The following is a 21,266-nucleotide window of genomic DNA, read 5'->3' on the forward strand; positions in this document are numbered from 1 at the left end:
ATTGTTAAAGCCAGTTATCTTCTATTCGTACCTAGGCATCATTTTTGGTGAAGGAAGGATTCTAGTCAGAACCAGAGCCTTACCTGCATCTGTCATAAGTCCAAAGAGTTCCAACATGTCTGCCTCCATGCCCCTCATGGTTTTGTGCCCCAGGTCATTCACTCCCACAAGGGTCACTACCACATTTTAGTAATACTTATCTCTGGAAAGGGTCCTGAGAACCCTTATAATGTCTGTGATCCTGCCATCTGTAAAGCATGCCAGCCTGGTGAGTGGAGAATCTGTGTATCTATCTATATAATCACCAATCACTGATAACATTTTTATCAGAGGCTAGTTTATTATTATTTGATATGAAGTAGTGCTGTTGCTGTAAGTGTGCATGGAGTAGGTAAGCTCAGGGGACTTCTCTGTGTCCCATTTATACAAGTTCTAAAACACTTTGCCAAGGATTTTTTATGGTATCAGCATAGTGCATTTTACTGTGTTCTGTTTGAAAATGTGGTAGTGGCTGCATTAAGGGTGTGACTATATGATGCTCACTGCATATGGCTGTTGTTTAAGAGAAGAATGCCTGCATATTAGCTAGACATTTACACATTTTGCAGAAAGAGCTTTCAGAGTTATGTAGGAGTTCATTATCAGGGAGCATAAGGCTACAGTGCCTTAGGATGCTAAGTGCGAGAAGGCTGGTGAGGGAAGGGTTCAAGTTTGCTAGATCTACATTATGTTTATAATAACCCTTTACTAGCAAAGAGGCACAGAAGTTTGCATTGCTGCCTCATAGACCTTGGTTCTCCAGGTTAGTTCATGACTAGGAGGCCTCCTGCATGGAATTTGCATGTCCTGTCTGTTCCCACATGACTTTCTGTTAGTTCTCCATTTTCATTTCACATCCTAAAGAAGTACCATGGATAAATGTTACTCTAAACTATCAATATGGCATGTGCTTTGCAACAGTGAGTGAATGAGTGTGTGCATCTTGTGATGGGTATGCACCCTGTTCAGGATTAATTCCTCTGCCACTGAGTGTTATGATAGGCTTCATATCATCTGCAACCCTGAATTAAATTAAGTGGAAAATCAGAGAATACATGAATGAACAATATAACTTAAAGTACATTGTCAAATATTATACACAAACTATGAGACATGGTTTAAACCTACAAAGTCTACAAATTTAAAGTCAGTTTATTTTTATTTATTTTACATTTGTTGACTGGGCTAGTCCAGCTGGATGTATGCCCATTTTCAGTGGAGGCCCGGGGAGAAAAGCTCCACAAGTTTCACAAAAACGTACATAAAGACAATGATATTTACAAAGACATTGGAACTATTAATTAGAAAGTCACACAAAAATGTAAAAAAATGAAAAATATAGTGAATATTCATTAGAAGCAGTACGTAAACCCACTCATACTATAAAATTACATGAGGTCTAAAGAGTAGACTGATTATAGTTGATAAAGACAAACAATATATACATAGGCGCATGCCCTAAATAAGATAATGTAATAAGAAGCATGGTATTATGGGAAGGGTTAATTGTTTCATCTGGGTTAGCACAGGGGCATAGCCAGTGTGATTTAAGGTAGGGTTAAATTTACTTTTAAATAGGTTAGCTGAGGATAGTGAAGTTAGGTGATTGGGGAGACTGTTCCAGGTTTTGCCCACTGTATTAGAGAACAGAGTATCCCCTGCTGAGTTATTAGATTTAGATATTTGTACTAGTAATTTGTTAGATGAGCGCAGGGTTTTGAGATTATTATAAGGGGTGACTAGGGAAGTGAGTATAGGTATATTTTACAGGATCTTGTGGGCTACTATTACTTCATTGAATAATATTAGATTTGGCAATTATAGCCAGCCTAGTTGATTCAGATTGATACAATGATGGGTTCTATAGGAGGACCCTGCAGCAAATCTGGCAATATTGTTGTAAGAGGTAGACAGCTTGTTCAGAGCACTTTTACATAATTTGGTATAGATAGGAGAGGCATAAAGCAGAGTAGAGATAAGGTGGGTGCGGGCAATGGTGATTCTGGCTAGTGGAGTTAGAAAGGATTTGATCCTGTAGAGGGAACCTAATTTCTTATTAACTGTTTTTATAGTGTTATTGATGTGAGGCTCATAGGAGAGGTTATTATCAATTAGAACCTAGAGTAGTTTTGTGGTAGGATCAGGAGATATAATAGTTCCATTACTAGAGGTTACGGTAAAGTTAAGTGGGGAGGTTCTACGGGTGGGGGTGAATAATAACATTTTTGTTTTCTTTGGGTTTAAGATAAGACATCTATGCAGGAGCCAATTTTTAACTGTGTTAAAGGTCTTTTGGGTTAGAGATTGAAGTTCTGATGGGGAAGTGGCAGAGCATATAAGTGTGGAGTCATCTGCGTATTGGATGCAGGTGGCTTGTGGGATTACAGAATGGAGGTCATTTGTAAAGATGGAGAAGAGTAAAGTTCACAATATGGATCCTTGTGGTACTCCTAGGGTAACTGGAAGGTGGGAAGATAAGGTGTTTTCCCACAGTACAGCCTGTTTTCTATTATTTAAGTACGATTGGAACCACTGAATAGCAAGATCATCCAATGACAGGTTATTGAGTGTGTTTATGAGGAGGTGATGGTTGACCATGTCGAAGGCTTTAGACAGATCAATAAAGAGGGCTGAGGATAGTGTTATTATTATGATTTCTATTAATATGGTCAGAAAAGGATAAGAGAGCAGAGGTGGTGCTATGAAATGGTCTAAAACCGTGTTGACAGTTGGCTAGTAGATTTTTTTCAAGTAGGTGGGTTAAAAGTTGCATGTGAATGCATTTCTCCATTATCTTTGCAACAGGGGATAATATGGCTATGGGCCTGTAGTTGGAAAAGTCCTTGGAAGTACCACCTTTATGCAGGGGGATAATGTGGGAGACTTTCCAGATGGATGGGATGTATCTTTCAGAAATACTTCTATTAATGAGGATGGATATGGGGTAAGCTATGACTTTAGCTGATTTTTGCAGGTATTCTGCAGGTAGTTGATCTGCAGAGAGTGTGGTGGGTTTAAGTTTCTGGATAAGTTTACAGACAGGGGATGTGGGAACTGGTTGAAAATGAAATAGAAGAGAGTTATTGGTGGTGGCAGTGGTGGAGCATGTGATGTTAGGAGATAGCTGGTTGGCCAGGGATTGAACGGTTTCTGTAAAGAAAGTGTTAAATGAGTTGGCTATTTGGGTAGGATTGTTGTGATTAGAGGCAGAGGGAGTAGGAGTGCAAGAGTGTCCTGGGTGTAGGAGGTTATTTATGCCTCTCCAGAATTTTTGTGGATTATTCTGGTGGGTTTGTTGAATATGGAAGTAGTAGTTCCTTTTATCAGACACTATTGCTTTTTTTGTTTAATTTCTTAGCTGCCTGAACTGTAGGTGATCTGAATGGCTTTTTGATGCCCACCAGTTGGCCCATAGATTATTTCTTTGGAGGATTTTTTGTTTGGTAGTTTTGGCGAGCCATGAGGCTGGTTTAGTTCTAGTTCTAAGTTTACATATAGGGGCATGGCAATCTAGAATGGCTAAGAATTTCGTATTAAAGTATTTGACTGCATCATCTAATGGGAGATGTTTCAGGGGTGTCCAGTCACAGGCTGAAAGTTCAGTTTGGAAGCTATCCAGGTTAAAGTTTTTGTTGGTCCTTACAGTCCTATAGTTGGTTGAGTTTGGAGATTCAGTCTTATATCTGATTAAGTAGGTGAGTGAGTGGTCACTTATATCTTCTGGGAGGGTGCTTGTTTTATAAGTTTGCTGGTAAGTACTAGTGAGAATCCAGTCTAGAGTACTTTTTTTGTTGTTAAGCTTATTGGTTCGGGTAGGGGAAGTTATGGTTTGGGTAAAGCCATATAGATTAATATGAGTAGAAGGCTGCTCAGTTGTACAGGAAATCCAGTTTATATTAAAGTCACCAAGTATTATGGTTTCTTGTGGGTAGTTGGTTGATAGCCAGCTAAGGATAGCTTCTAGTGTGTTAGAATCATTGCCTGGGGGAAGGTAGATACAGATTATATATATGGATTTACATTTGTTGAGCTGAAACTTAGATATAAGAATCTCTGCATTACTGGAAAGAGGCAGTTTGGGGTCTAGTGAGGTGACTTGAAGTCCATTTTTATAAAGTATAGCTACACCTCCACCCTTCTTAGTATTACGGTCAAGTCTCAGGATATTATAGCCGGGGGGGGGAATAACTACAGTATCTTGTATTGATGGGTTAAGTCAAGTTTCAGTAAGGCAGAGGATATCAAATGAATGTACATCTATAAAGGCATACAAGGGAGCAACTTTATTATTGATACTTCGAATATTTAGATGTGCTATCAGAAGAGAGTCGGGGGGCCTGGTAAGTAGTTGTGTGTTAGTTGAAGTTGTTGTATCAGGCTTTGTAGCTGTACTTGAGGTAGGACCAGGGTTTGGGTGTATATCACCATCTAAGAGGACGTGGATCTGAACACTTAGGGTGAGTTGTAAAAGTTTAGAAATTAGGTTTTGGGATTTTCTAGCTTTAGAGCTATAGTAAGAAATGTGAGCGAGTCTATGAAACTTGGCTGACAAATACTTTGATGGGCAGAAAGAGTTGTTGTGACTAAGGGGAAGGTTAAATGTAGGTATAGAGGTTTGCCTAATGGGGTAGTGAAATCCTAGACATGTATGGTGTTCATAGTGAGTAAGTAGACAGGGAATAGTTAGGATAGTTAGCAGTGATAGTAAAAATAAGGGATTGCAGCATGTTTGGTACATTAATGGAGGCATTGTAGGAACAATATGAATGAGATAGATATGCAGGGATACTTGCAGATAAGATAGAAGGGGTAGGATTGGTGGGAGATGAAGACTAGTACTTTAAGGGGGAGGAGTTTGTGTTTGGTGATAATGTAGTGGGTGTGGCAAGTGGTGTATATACTTAGGACCACTGGGGGTGGGTGGAATTTGGGGGCAGGGTAGGGGAGTGGAATGAGCCCACAGGGTGAACGGAGCTGGAAGAGCAAAAGATGAAGAGTACCCTAGAAGAACAATCAGAGAAGCTGATTGTTAAGGTAAGTATAGGTGGTGAGAGGTAGGTAACAGATAGCCTGGATAATAGTTAGATTATGAAAAGTGGTTAAGCAGTGAAGAATGTAAAAGGTAGGAGGGTAGAGAGGGACTATACACTGAAACAAGATATGGGAATTGGGATGCCTATAAGGTAAGTTTGGAGACAATAGGTAAGGTCTAGAGAAATAATCCCACCTAGTGGACAGAGGTAAAATAGCAAAAATAGTGTCTATTGGGAGAGGGAAAGGAAGGTAGCAGAAGTCAGAGTTTGAGTATGGTAGGATAGGAGTTAAAAACAGAGGTTAAAAGAGAGAGGAAGGGAGAGTAGGTCTAGGAACAGATAGAGTTTGGTTGCTGGCTGACCTGGATAGTGAGAGTAAATGTACAACTTACAGTAGTGCACACTATTATGTCTATAGACAGTAGTTTTTAAAGTACATACTTTCTCTCATTTAATGTATTCCCTTGAGGGGACTGTTGCACAGGGAAGAATGGGTTCTGTTCTTTTAGTTTGGGAAGACCAGAGTATACTGTAGAAAATGTTGCTATTCAGCAGGCAGGGCAGGTCCTCAATTATTACTGAGCAATAAGGTTGGGTAGCTGGTAATATAAGGGGAGAGAGAAACAGTAGTAAGATACAGAGAGAGAAAAAAACACATCTATACATACACTTATTAGGTATTAATAGCAAGCAGGCTAAAAGAATATACAAGCATACCATCACAATCTTGTCAGACAGATATGTTTTGACTCTAAAAACAATGTAAGCCAACTGTGAAGTACAAAATTCTATTTACTAAATGCTAGATTCTTATCAATGTAAACCAACTGTCAATAGCAAAAGTCAAGGCACAATATCTACAGTTCACTGGGTAGAAAGATATACTGATACATATGGTAAATTCCTATGGCCCCTATAGCTGTGTAAAACATGGTAGCACAGTTTTCTTTAAACAGTAATTACTGTGGAGGGCAACGTTTACAGTTAGTATGCAATCATTGTCAGTAGATACGCTATACTATACAAAGGTGCAAGTTGAGCGTCGTATGTTCAGTTTAGCAGTTACAGTACTAGCAAATAAATGTGAGTAAGGTACATTTGGGTCAAGTAGGATCCATATAGAAAGTAGTTCAGGAACCATATGACTCATATGAGCTTATATTCCACCCTTTTTAATGGTAGGATCCAAATAATTCAATTAAGCTTGTACTCAACCAAAAACGAAAGTGGATTAAAATAAGCTAGAAACAAAACTCCTGATGGTGTAATAATAATAAGCTAGAAACGCTCTATGTGCTCAGTTTCCATTCAGTCTATAAAGCACCAGAATATGAACTAAAAAAAGCAGTTGTCAGCTGCTGTAAACCAACAAACTTAAAATTTAAGCCATTCAACAAATTCTTTTTTTATATCCATTTTATTCCATCACTGTCAGTCAGCCCTTAGCCCTCCCATAACCAATTAGCCTATTCATTCTCACCATGCAGTGGCTGAGAGCTGATCATTCATTCTGTACATAGAGCAAGAGCTGGTCACCATGAGAAGCTATCATTCAAGCAGTCATTAGAGGTATTTTTACTGTGCCTTAACCCTCAAATCCTTTTGGCAGCCAATAGAAGGAGCTCCCAATGCTAACGTTTGCACATGTCTGACTGCAGCTTGTGTTTCTTGGCAGGCTTATCTCTCTTCATGACCTGATCACTGTTGGAGTGTGCCTTATACCCAGTGTCCACAGTATCCAGGATGTGTGAGCCAGCTTCCAGCACTCACTCCCATTCTCCCTGCCCAGTCCCTCCAGCACCATAAATGCTAGTCAAACTCAGGTCCTCTTAGGTCACTGTTGGAGCTTTATACTTCTCTGCCAAATACCCAGACATCCAAATAAAAAATTCAAACAGTAGATAAACATCTGAACACATGAAGCATATCCTCAGTAACCTTTAAGAACTGATGTCACAGGCATTAGGATCCCTTGGCAGACAGTTTCCCAAGCTGCTTCTAACCCTGTTCTTTGCAGTAATCCAGCATCATTCATTCTCCTTCTCTAAGCTTCATAAATAATCAAAACTAAAATGTCCCACACTATCAACTTATCAAAAATTCCAAGCATTTGTCTGAGAATGTTTGTTAGCCTGCTAAATCAGATGCTACAGTCTCTGTAGCATCCGTAATGTGAGCTTTCTGTTTCTTATAGTTCATCCATCAGGCAGGGATTCCAGAGGTGTTGACCTATCTCACAGACAGACAGACAAACAGATAAACAGACATGGCAGATGGAATGCAGGAGTTACTATACAAATATGGCCATGACATGTCTGAAAATCAGCTACATTATATATAACTTGGACAATAAATTTGCCTCAGTGTCAGACAGCTGAGGCCTTATTGCTGCATCTCAGATGAATCGGATGTGCAGCACAGAGGTTGTTCTCAAACTGCTCTATTCACCTGGAGTAACAGTGAACCTCGCAAAATTCCACTTATGCCCAGATCAGTCTCTTACCTTTATGGGCTGCACCTTGGATTCCAAAGTATTTTGGGCCTTTCTGCCCTAGGACAGGACATTAACTTTTCAGGAAGTTTCAGACAATGCAGTCTGTTACAGATGAGACATGTATGAAAGCCTTAGGCATTGTGACAGCTTCCAATTTTGTGCTTTCTTGTGACAGATTTCACATGAGGGTCTTTTAGTAGATAGCTTGTGTTCAGCAGTCCCAATATGTGAACCATTACCTAGTCCATTTCAATGTTCCGTCGTCACATGTACCAGTAGTGGTGGTTGGAGTACAACAATCTACATGCAATGAGTCTGTTTAAGCTGCAAACTCCACAGGCTACAGTCATCATGGATGTGTCTGTTCTATGTTGGGATGGCACTACAACAAGTAGAACATTCTGAATGTCTGGGTGCCTCAGGAGTCCCACCTGCATATCAGTCTCTTGACAATTAAGGACATTCTGCTGAACTTTCAGGATTCCCATCATGAGTAATTTTCATTATGATAGCATAGCTGTTGAGTGTTAAATTAACAAGCAGGGAGGAATGCATTTCTATCTTCTTTATGTCTGGACAGTAAGAGAATATGGTAGTGGACCATCAACTTGCATCATTTTTTTTTCATTATCACATCTCATTTGAGGCCAATTCTCTAGCAGGCAGGCAAACACTGGCTTTTGATGCATAACAAATGGTTAATGAGCCTCACTGCCTCTCTGACAAATATCAGATGTCCTATAACACAAATAGCCAAATGGACTCATTTACACTTAGCTTCCATTTCAGCTGATGATGACGTTCATTAAAAAAGCTTAACTTAGCGTCAGTCTTTTAGCTTCCTTCTGGCCCAGACAAATTTGGTTTCCTTTTAGAAGTCCTTATCTTTGTCTTCTTTTGAAGACTCTCCATCTGTGTCTTTTAAAGACACTGATGCACTAGACAAAAGTCATCTAGACCTTCACAGCCTCAAACTGACAGTCAGGCATCTCCAGTTCCAATGATAGCTGAAAATTCTGTATTCTGCAAGAGAATAGTCTTGACCATTTTCTCTTCTTAGAGGCATTCTATCAAAAAAGTTGCTAGTATAAATAGATCTACTTTTCTGTTTGGACAGCCAGCCCAGACGGACCCTTTTGCAGCTCCTGTTCCTTTTCTATTTCCCTTCCTCATCTATTTGCAATCTTTGACTCTAGGTTATGGTCCATCTGGCAGTCACTTCCAACTTTCATTCTGCTCAGGTCTCCACTTCTTTATCCATTCCCATTGTTTAGAAGGGCGTTTTACATAGTATCATTTATCAGTGACTCACTGCTAAAGACTCTGTCCCTCAAAGGAACATATTGTTTTAACTGAAAGCTTTTTCTGCCATGCATTGAGTCTGCTGGCTTTGCAGATATGAAGTTCCTGTCCTGAAAAATGATTCTTAGCAGCTATTACTTTTGCCGCACTTCTGCCAACAACATATCTGAATTGTAAGCTTTTTCTGTCAAGCTTCCTTACCTAATTTTTCACAAAAAAGGTGGTTCTTAGAACAAACTCTCTCCTTATGCCTAAGGTTTCCATGGAATCAAACATGAGCCAGTCAATAAATCTACCAGTATCTTTTCCGTGAATATTCTAGCTATGGTGAATACATTCTTCATTGTATGGATGTCCAGAGACTGCAGATTTTTTTTTATTTTTTGAGGAGAGAATCAAATCTTCCTGCAAAGATAATCAGTTGTTTCTTCCCCTTACTACATCCATCTAGATGGGGTACGAATGCTTCTAACACTACCCTTTATAGATGGTTAGCTAACTGCATCAGATTATGACATAATATATAAAGAACACCTCTTCCTCTAACTCCTAAAACTCATTCCACCAGAGCAGTAGCTGGCAGCACCTTCAGACACAAATGCTACTAATAAAAATCTGTCACCTGGGCTGTAGTCATGGCTTTATCCCTTTATATTACAGCACAGGGTTACATAATTTTCATATCTGATAAGAGATACTTTATTTTCAGTAACTTTAACATTGATTCCCTAGCTAATCTTCCTTGGTGGGGAGGACTCTCACCTGGATGCATGTCACGGTTGATCCTCCACTGAGGCCAGGAACATGGAGGGGGTTAATGACTTCAGGGAGACACAGCAGTGGCTGAATTGTTGGGGAGGTTGGACGATATGCCAGCACACTCATTGCAAATCCATTCCTGATGGAAGAACAGGTACATGCCTGAAGGGGTCAAAAGTTAGGTCCTTGATCCTTGGCAGCAGTGTGACACTACCCTAATGTGCCACAATCTCCTTACCAGCCCTAGACATAGGTCAGAGTTAATTTGAAGGAGACTAAATCAGATTCAGTAAATCTTGTGGACTTGAAAGTTATACCTACGTTAGTACCCTCTGTTAACATCTGCTTATTACTGTACTACATTATATTATATGCTTTTTCTTACTAATTTCTCTTAGGTATGTTGTTAATTGTATTGTTCTAATACTGGTGCAAATTATCACATTTTATTTTCCTTATAATGCATTTCTACATGATTACATTTTATTTTATTTTTTTATAATGTATTTTGTTAAATTTGCATATTTTAATATTCTTGTTCTCAATAACTTAGACTATTATCTATGTACTGCACTGGAGCTTTTCTCACCGGGTCTCCCCTGAAAACACGTTACTTGCCCAGTCGGACACTACCCAGTCAATAAATAAATAAACAAATAAATTAATTATATTAATAATAATTTCTAGGAAGGTCCTTTTCTGGTAACATACCCTCCCCACCTCCATCCTTCACCTTTGTGTTTTCTGTTCTGAAGTTCTACCTTCTCCTTTCTGTCCCCTTCTTCCCTTAGCTCAGCATTATAGCTGACCACCTCAAAAAACTCCACCTTTACTCCATAGCATATCGCCTACTCCGAGGTGATCTCTGCCTAACATATAAAGCTATGTCAAACCCAGAACTGTTGGACATGTTACACCTAAAGAAATCCCAATCCCTCCGAGCTACATGCTCTAGGGACCTAAACCTTGTCACCACAATAAACAGTACATGCTGGAGGGATAGATTCCTGTCCCGGAGACTTTCTATACTCTGGAACAACTACCCATCTAAGTCAAGCAAAGTTCTTCATTAGCACTCTTCAAGAAAAATCTTGATGAGTGGATGGGAAATAGGAAATACACCCCGGGGAATCACTTCTGTGTCTCTGCTGGACAGTGGCACAGGAAAATAACTTTCTTGGGTGGCGTAAGGTATGGAACCTTGCTGGCTAGGCTTACGTAGGCCCTTGGGCCAATAGCCTAGTACCTACCTATAAACCTATAAGAACTGAACAAAAAGAGGGAGAAAGAGAGAGAGATAGAAAGAAATAATGCATGATGGGAAGGAGGACAGCTCCTGGCAGTCTGAAAAAGTTTAATTTGCTGAGCAGTCTTAATTTCTGTGACATCTGTCTTAAAAGTTACTGAAGAAGGACCTTAAGTGTATAACTTTTATTTATGTTAGCTAAATATGAAGTTATTCAACAACCCAAACCACAGCTCTTTTTTTATATATAAATACATACATTACTTCTGCATATAATAGTTTATTTTCTTAGGTAAACAGTATTATTCTATTTACAATAAAGAGGTGAAGGTGTAATTTAACTGGGAAAAATTCCATGACTACAGAGCAGATGGGGTTTTCATAACCCACCAAAATTTAAGTAATTTTGTACGGTGTGAATTCAGCTGTCATTGCAGATTAATTAATGGTGCAATGTTTGTATACGCTTCCATACCTCTAGTAATCATTTTTAGTTCGCCAACAGCTACTTCATTAAAAATTATACATGTTCATTTCAGCAGAAATAACTGAGATGGTGAAATGTTGCTATTTTTAGCTGCAACTCTAACAATGTCTTAGTGTATTTCCAAAAAACAGTGACACATTTTCTGTCAGTGAACATCAGCCACGTCCAATTTACACCAAACCATATTATTTTCTTTGTTAAAGTTTTATAACTTCTACATGGCTGTTCTGCTGGTGCCTTGTTTCGTTAGACATTTTAATGTCACATAGACTGCAGAGCATTTAGCAAATTAAGGATGGAAAAATGGCTTAGATAACAGGTTAAGACTCGATCTAGAGAGTTTGTCAGATTCTTTACCTTCCGGATATTCTGCAAACCCTGATTAAAGCTGCATATTTGTTATTTCTAGAATTATGTTACTGTGACCTTACCACTTCATCTTGAAGGAGACAGCCTGTCATTTCTTTTAACATTTCACGCACTCAGCCAAATGCTAAAAGCTCCTTATTTCAGGGTTATAAGCAATACTGTGAAGTCTATGACCACTAATAAAACACAAAGCAAGTCCAGTTTACAGAAACACATGGCACAGAAATGGGCAAACATGGCTCACTGTAACAACATAACTAAAGCAAGCAGCACAATGCACACAGATATCACTGAAGCACACTGAGGACTGCAGAAAGTGGAACATGGTGCTTTCAGGGCCCCTGAAATTAATGGCAGTGAATAAAGAGAGTTCTGAAAAACTGGTTGTGGTGGATAAACTCATATCACTAAAACTAGTGATGTTGGGTGTGCACAGTTAATTGAAACTAGTGGCATAGGGCACACTCAGATCATAGAAGCTTGTGGCACTGGGCACAATCAACTGACTGAATCTAGTGGCACTGGGTAGACTCAGACCACAGAAACTATTAGCAATCATGTGGCATTGGATACCTTCTGGCCACATAAACTCCTCACAAATAATACACTCACATTATTGAAGCTAGTAGCATTGGGAACACACAGATCATCAAAACTACTGATACTGGGTACACACAGATCATCAAAACTACTGATACTGGGTACACACAAATCAGTGAAACTAGTGGTATCAGATGTACTCAGCTCACTGAAACAACCACCACCAGATATGCATAGATGTCTGAAATAAATGGTAGGACATGTACACATGCATCAATGGAATAGGTATCAGAGGACAGATTCATATTACTTACACAACCAAACAAAACAACCCTGTACATGGATTCAGTCCACCATGATATGTTAACTAGTCCAATCTACCTACTGATAAAATACTAGACACACTCATCCCACTCCTAAAACACCTGACAAACTCCAATGGACACGCTCAGCATACTAATAATTCATTCTTAGCCCACTGGTGAAAAACAGCACTAAGCACAGTGGCTTCCCATTGATATAAGTAAAACTGGGTCCCATTCAGAAGGTCGATTCAACGGAAAGTCGAACTTCAGATGGTGAGTCCAAGTGACTGACTTTCTGAAATGTCAAAATGTTTGAATGGAAATCATGGTACAGTGGGGATTGGGGAATTTACCCTTTTTGACTACTGTAGTGCGATCTCAGAGTTGGTATATATAATATTCAGAAGGTGTTGGGGGGTGCAGGGGGCTTGTGCCCCTGCAAAAATGTACATTTTTGTTTTTTTCCATCATTCGACTTTTCAGAAGGTAAATCATATGGTCTGCACCATATGAAGTTAGACTTTCCATTGAGTTGATCTTCTGAATGGAATCTGTAACACTGGCCACACACAATCCCCTGACACAAGCAATACTGGGAACACATACTGCAGAGATAGGATCATAGGATCACAGAATCATAGGAGATTACTAGGCTATTGACCCGGAGGTCATTTTAAGCCTAGCCTTTTTATCCCAATGTAATACCATAGAAATGTTAGTCAGTACCCAAGATTGCATTTAGTGATGATTGCCCATCTCCAGGAGGGTTGTGGGTTCTATCCCCAGTAAGAATTTATGGCTCTCCATCCACTCGTTCAGGTTCCTCTTGAACAGTGTCATAGAGGTGATCTGTTTCACAGGAATTGGTAGCCTGTTCCAAAGATGCAGCAGTCACTGGGACATAAATCTGTCCCTCCAGTATATCCTATTTAAGTCGCCGGCCATATTTAGGTCCTGGTAATGGGTAGCTCTAGTTCTGTTTCATTTACAGATATGCAGTAAGTTCATTAGGTTTGGGTCATGCATTGCTCTGTAGGACAGGCATAAGTCTCCCCTAAGAAGTCTATACAATAAGAAATATAGTGACAGGGACTTTAGTCGGTCAGTGTAAGGCACATGCCTGAGCCCCTTGATCTTCTTTGTTAGAAACCTCTGAGGTCTCTCTAATTGATACAGGTGCTTAGTACAGCACACACCGAAAGGGGCAATATACTCAATTATGGGCCAGATAATTGCCGAGTATATGGGGGTTATAACTTCTTTTGCTCTCGAGGCAATGCCTTTACTAATCAAGTGTGCTATGTAGAAAGCTTTCCTTACCATAGTAGACACATGGCAGCCAAAGTTAAGGTCACAGTCAACTTGTGATCCTAGGTCCCTTACCACTTCATGGGTACTTAGGATATTGTTGTTGATTTGATGGTGTGAAGGGACATTGTGCTGAAGGGAATGAGGATGCATTTCTTTGCATTCATTTTCAGATCACGACTAATACATCAGTTGTTGGTCTGTGTGAGACCCTCCTGGAGTATACTGACATCATTTGGGAATTCAGTGATTGCACCTAGTTTGCAGTCATCTGCAAACTTGGTCATCCACAACCCTTTAGTTTTCACCTGAACTTCTGAGAAGTATATACCAAACAGTAGGGGGCCCAGCACTGACCCCTGTGGCACCCTGCTGGTAACAGGCATGCTGGATGATGTGGAGTCACCCACTTTGTTAGTGTGTGCCAGGTTTGTGAGTCAGTTGGCAACCCATCTTACAATGAAGGGGTTTACATTCAGTTTGCTAAGTTTATCAGTAATGCCTAAATGTGGGATTGTGTCGAAAGCCTTTGCCAAGTCAAGGTATGCTGTGTGTACAGATTTACCCTCATCAATGGCCTTGGTCACACATTCAAAGAAATTCAGCAGATTTAACAGGCAGAATCTGCCCTTCACAAAGCTGAACTGGGTAGGATTCAGGGTTTAGGGGTCACCTATGTCTTTATTTATGAAGTCCATAATTATACATTCAGTGGCCTTACAGATGAGGCTGATCAGGCATATGTGTCTGTAATCCCCTGGGTCTGTTGCTAGGCCACTTTTGTGGAGGGGAACAACTGTAGCTGTTCTCCATTCCACAGGAACAAAGCCTGTGGTTAGGCTATGATTGAAATTGGTACTTAGAGGTGATGTTAGTTCATTATTTAGCCTGTTTAGAAGACAGCCTGGGATGTTGTCTGGTCCCATAGAGGTTGTGTTTTTTTGCCTTGGATAGGGCTTTGAGGACCTGCTCTTTAGGTATGTAAGGTGGGGGGAAGTTTAGGAGAAGGTTTGTTGTACATTAGGAGGGGGTAAGAGAGTGAAATTTTCACCAAACATATCTGCTAGCAGGTTTGCTATCACTGTGGGGTCATAGCTGTAAATGGTCTTATGGTTATCATTGGATGTACTTGCTAAGTTTCTCTCAAAGGAGCACTTGGAGGATTTGACAAGTTGTCTTATTTGCCTGCTGAGGCTGAGGAGGGTGCTTTTCCATTGTTGGGGCCTTACCTTTGTTTTCTTGGACAGCAACATTTTGCATTTATTGTAAAGTTTGTTGATGCTGGATGTCCACCAGAGCAGCTTGTTTTTACTTGGGGCTCTGGCTTTGATTCTTCTTGGTACAGCAGAGTTTATACAGTTATGCAAGTGACTGTACAGGGCTTTAGTGTAAGCTTCAGTATAGTTGCCACTTCCAGCTTGGGGTGGGGCTTGTAATGCATTTATACCTTTGCCTAAAGGGGTATAGTTTGCCTTGGTAAAGGTTTTTAATCTGATTTAAGCCTTTGTGAGTTCTAGTGTTAGTGCCAGCTCGAAGGTGACTGATTTGTGTTCAGCTTTAACTAATGAGGGTCCAACAGTTGCAGCAGTGCACCTGTTTGACATGTTGGTGAGGACCAAATCTAGAATGTTTGTTCCTCTTGTCAGGGTATGGACAATTTGTCCCAGGGCATTTGAATTAACAAAGTCAAGGAAGCTTTGCACTAGCGAGTTAGGGCTAGCATAGGTTTCCCAGTTGATGATGGGATAATTGAAATCCCCCATAACCAGTATGTTCGGTAAAATCTGTACTGTTTCCAGTTTAGAGAAGTAGGCGTCGTGACACATGGAGGGGGCTCTATAATATATGTGACACTGAGCACAACCCCTCCCCCCACCATAATTCTCAACCTCTCAGACAAAAACAGGCAGACAGATCCTGTTCATAAATGTAATACTGGCAAAAGCACACAAATGTATTTATTTATTTATAGTATTTGAATCTTTAGCAGATAAGCATTTTACAATTGTAAAAAAATCTACATCAAAAATAAATACTTAAAATAAAGACGTATAAAGTACAAAGCCAAAGGATATATGCCAAAATTCAAAGTTGCATATTCATTTAGATTCTAGCAAATGCATACATGCAAGGAACTTGTTAATGTGCATTTCATTGATATAATCAATACTGGGAACATAACCCACTAACAAAAAACTACACAGACCCACTAAAGAAATGTGTGCTCCCTTAGCCACTAATAAAAAATGAATAATAACACTTGACAGGATGGGTGGTCCTGCAGAATAGCAGGCCAGTGAGAGTTGTTCTGATGTCCCCCCACTACAAGTGGAGATCCTCATCACCTCTGGAAGGTGCAGTATCCAGTATGCCACAGTAAAACCCATTCTGGAGGGTATAACTGTAATTAGAAAATGAATTAGTTGTTAGGGTTTTGTCTGTTTGTTTTCAGAATTTTCATAGCTTCACAGGTTCATAGGTGTTTACTAGGCTAATGACCACCAGGGCCTTTTTAAGCCTAGCCATGCATCCCAAATCTCTAACAAGTTCTGATACTCTTGATAAGTATAAGCATGGGCCTGGGAGATGAACCATTTATAGGTTACCGTTTTGTAGCAGAGACATAGGTGCCAAACCAGGGATGAATTTCCAGTTTCCCATCCAATTGTCCAATTTGCACTTAAATTGGATTAGGAAGGAACTCTGCTTCACATGGATGGGGGGGCCTGTTCTATTGGATGGGGGGCCTGTTCTATAGAGAGGTAGTCTCTGGGATACATACCTATCTCTCCAGGAGGTCCTATTTATATCAGAAGCAAGTTTAAGTGTTTAGAATGGGTAATTCTGGTACTGTTTGTTTTGTGGATATGTAGGAGGTCCAGCAGAGTGGGGTCTCACAATGCCCTGTATTCCAGGCATAGATCTCCCCTCAAAAGCCTGTAGGAGACAGAATACAGGGATAGGGCCTTGAAGTGGTCTGCATAGGACATATTACTTACACCTTATATTATTTTAGTGAGGAACCTCTGTGGACATTCCAGTTGATGAATATGCATGGTTAGGTACATACCAAAGGGGGCTTTGTACTCAATGATAGGTCTGATGAATGCTGAATACAGTGGAACAATGACTTCCTTGAACTTAGATGCCATACCTTTGTTTATAAGTTGCACAACATAGAATGATTTCCTCATTACTGTAGAACGTGATGGTCAAAGGCTGGATTACTATCTATGTGTGTCCCTAAGTCCCTGACTACTGGGTCAACTCTAAGGGGTGTGTTGTCAATATGATAGTTACCAGGGATGGATGACTTACCAAAGGATACTATTATTCATTTCTTGGCATTTAATTTTAGTCCGTGACTCTGACACCAGTTGCTTGTCTGTGTCAGCCCCACCTGGAGAACATTTGTGTCAGTGTGAGATTCAATGACAGCTCCTAATTTGCAATCATTTGCAAACTTAGTCAGCCAGAGACCACTGAGATTGGTCTTGACTTCTGAGAAGTAAATGCCAAAAAGGAACGGTCCAAGGACTGATCCCTGAGGGACTTCACTTGGAATGGCCTGTTTGTAGAGGTAGATTCCCCAATTCAACTTCCTGGGTCCTGTCTGTGAGCCAGTTGGCTATCCACCGGGTAACATACGGGTTTGTACCTAACCTCTTGAGTTTGTCAACAATGTCCGAGTGGGTTATTGTGTCAAATGCCTTGGCCAGGTCAAGGTAGGTAGTGTGAACGATTTTGCCCTCATCCATTGCTTTGGTGACCTTCTCAAAGAAGTCCACCAGGCTGAGTAGGCATGATCTGCCCTTGATGAAACTAAACTAGGTTTGGTCCAATGTCTGGAGATTTACTATATCTCTGTTGATCAACTCCATGATAATTATTTCCATGGCTTTACATATAAGACTAGTGAAATGTATGTCTGTAGTTTCCAGAATCTGTAGATGGCCCATCTTTGTGCAGAAGGATGACGGTTGCCTTTCTCCATTCATGAAGCATGAAGCCTGTTTGGAGGCTACAGTTAAATAGTAATTCCAGAGGCCCTGACAGGTCATGTTTCATGCTATTTAGAAGGCATCCTGGGATATTGTCTGGGCCCACTGATGCAGTGTTCTTGGTCTTAGAGAGAGCATTAAGGACCTGTTCCCCAGTGATAGTAGGGGGAGTTATATTTGATAATATTTCCTGATGGAAGGTTGAGAGGGAGAGAGGATTAAAGTTGGAGCTGAATTTATCAGCCAGGAGGTTTGCTATATTTTCTGGCTCAGTATAGGTGGTTCCATTTACAATGAGCTCTGCATACAATTGTGTATTGCCTTTGAGGTTGCGGACATAGCTAAAGAATGCTTTGTGGTTGTCCTTGGCCTGGAAGGCCAAACTTACCTCTTATTTTAATCAGGCTCTACCGTACATTAATTTATCTCTTTGGAAAGTTGAACAGCCAGTCATCTTTCTTTTTAAGCCAATTCTTTGTGCAATATTTTTCATTCACATTTACCTTGTTGTTCCAACAAACAATATGCACACTTATCCAGCTGATAGAAGCAGTACTAGGCATACTTAAGGAACGGATGCAAGCACTGCTGAGTAAACAATGTCAACACCATGTAAACACTCAGTTCATTAAAAAGCAAAACTAGGCACACTCATCCCATAGACATAACAACACTGGGCACACTCAGCCCACTGACATAACACTGGGCACACTCAGACCCCTGACATAACAACACTGGGCACATTCATCCCACTCTCATAAAAATACTGGGCACACTTAGCTCCCTGACATAACAACACTGGGTACACTCAGCCCACTGACATAATGGGCATATTCATCCCACTCTCATAAAAACACTGGGCACACTCAGCCCTCTGACATAACAACACTGGACACATTCATCCGACTGATATTACAACACTGGGCACACTCAGCCCACTGACATAACACTGGACACACTCAGATCCCTGACATAACAACACTGGGTGCATTCATCCTACTGATATTATAACACTGGGCACACTCAGCCCACTGACATAACACTTGACACACTCAGACCCCTGAAATAACAACACTGAGCACATTCATCCCACAGACACAACACTGGGTACACTCATGCCACTGATATTACAATACTGGACACACACATCCCACTGACATAACAACACTGGGCACACTCAGCCCACTGACATAAAACAGGATACACTCAGATCCCTGACATAACAACACTGGTCCCACTCATGCCACTGATATCACAACACTGGACACACTCAGCCCACTGACATAACAACAATAGGCACATTCAGCCCACTGACATAAAACTGGATACACTCAGATCCCTGACAAAACAATGCTGGGCCCACTCAGACCCCTCATATAAAAATAGTGGGCACACATCCCACTGATGTAGAAACACTGGACACACAGCCCCCTGATATTACAACACTGGGCACACTCAGCCCACTGATATAACACTGGACACACTCAGACCCCACCCATAACAACACTGGACACACACATCCCACTGACATAACACTGGGCACACTCAGCCCACTGACATAAAACCGGATACACTCAGATCCCTGACATAACAACACTGGGCCCACTCATGCCACTGATATTACAACACTGGACACACTCAGCCCACTGACATAACAACGCTGGGCACATTCAGCCCACTGAAATAAAACTGGATACACTCAGATCCCTGACAAAACAACACTGGGCCCACTCAGACCCCTCATATAAAAATAGTGGACACACATCCCACTGACATAGAAACACTGGGCACACAGCCCCCTGATATTACAACACTGGGCACACTCAGCCCACTGACATAACACTGGACACACTCAGACCCCTGACATAACAACACTGGGTGCATTTATCCCACAGACACAACACTGGGTACATTCATCACACTGAAATAGCACTGGACACACTCAGATCCCTGACATAACAACGCTGGGTGCATTCATCCCACTGATATTACAACAGTGGGCACACTCAACCCAATGACATAACACTGGACACACTCAGACCCCTGACATAACAACACTGAGCACATTCATCCCACAGACACAACAACACTGGGCCCACTCATGCCACTGATATTACAACACTGGACACACACATCCCTCTGACATAACAACACTGGGCACACTCAGCCCACTGACATAAAACTGGATATACTCAGATCCCTGACATAACAACACTGGGCCCACTCATGCCACTGATATTACAACACTGGACACACTCAGCCCACTGATATAATAACACTGGGCACATTCAGCCCACTGACATAAAGCTGGATACACTCAGATCCCTGACAAAACAACATTGGACCCACTCAGACCCCTCATATAGAAATAGTGGGCACACATCCCACTGACCTAGAAACACTGAGCACACTCAACCTACTGACATGACAACACTAGGCACACTCCCTTGACATAACAACATTGGGCACACTCAACCCACTGACATAACAACACCAGGCACACTCAGAACCCTGACATAACAACACTGGGCACACTCAACCCACTGACGTAATATTGCATACATAATATTGTGTACACTCAGCCTCCTGACATTGCATCACTGGGTGCACTCATACCACGGACATAAGAACAATGGGCACACTATCCCCTGACATAACAACACTGGGCACACTCAGCCCACTGATGTTACAACACTAGGCGCATTCAGCCTCCTGACATAAAACACTGGGTGCACTCAGCTCCCTGACATAACAACAATGAGCACACTCAGCACCCTGACATAACAGAACACATTTAGCACCCTGAGATAACATTTCAGGACACTCTCAGCCCCTTGACATAACAACACTGGGCACACTCAGCCCACTGATATTACAACACTAGGTGCACTCAGCCTGCTGACCTAAAACACTGGGTGCACGCAGCCCACAGGTATAACACTGTGAACACTCAGCCTACTAACATAACAAACAGGATACACTCAGCCCCTAATATAAAAACACGGGGTATACTCAGTTACTGACATAATAACAATGAGCACAATCAGCCCCATAACATAGCAACACTGGGTACACTCATCATACTGACATAACCACACTGGGCACACTCAGTTGCCTACCATAACAACACTGGTTGGACTCATCTCCTAATATAACAACACAGGCACACTCATCTCACAGATATAGCAACACTGGGTACAGTCAGCCCCCTGACAAAAAAAATAAAACATTGGGCACACTCATCCCACTGACATAGCAACACTGGACACACTCATCCCACTGACGTAACTAAACTGGGCACACTCAGACCCCTGACATAACAACAATGGGCACACTCATCACCCTGACATAACCCTGGGCACACTCATCCCACAGACATAACA

This window comes from Protopterus annectens, chromosome 9.part0 (assembly GCF_019279795.1).
Source record: "Protopterus annectens isolate FY-2018-M chromosome 9.part0, PAN1.0, whole genome shotgun sequence".
NCBI lineage: Eukaryota > Metazoa > Chordata > Ceratodontiformes > Protopteridae > Protopterus > Protopterus annectens.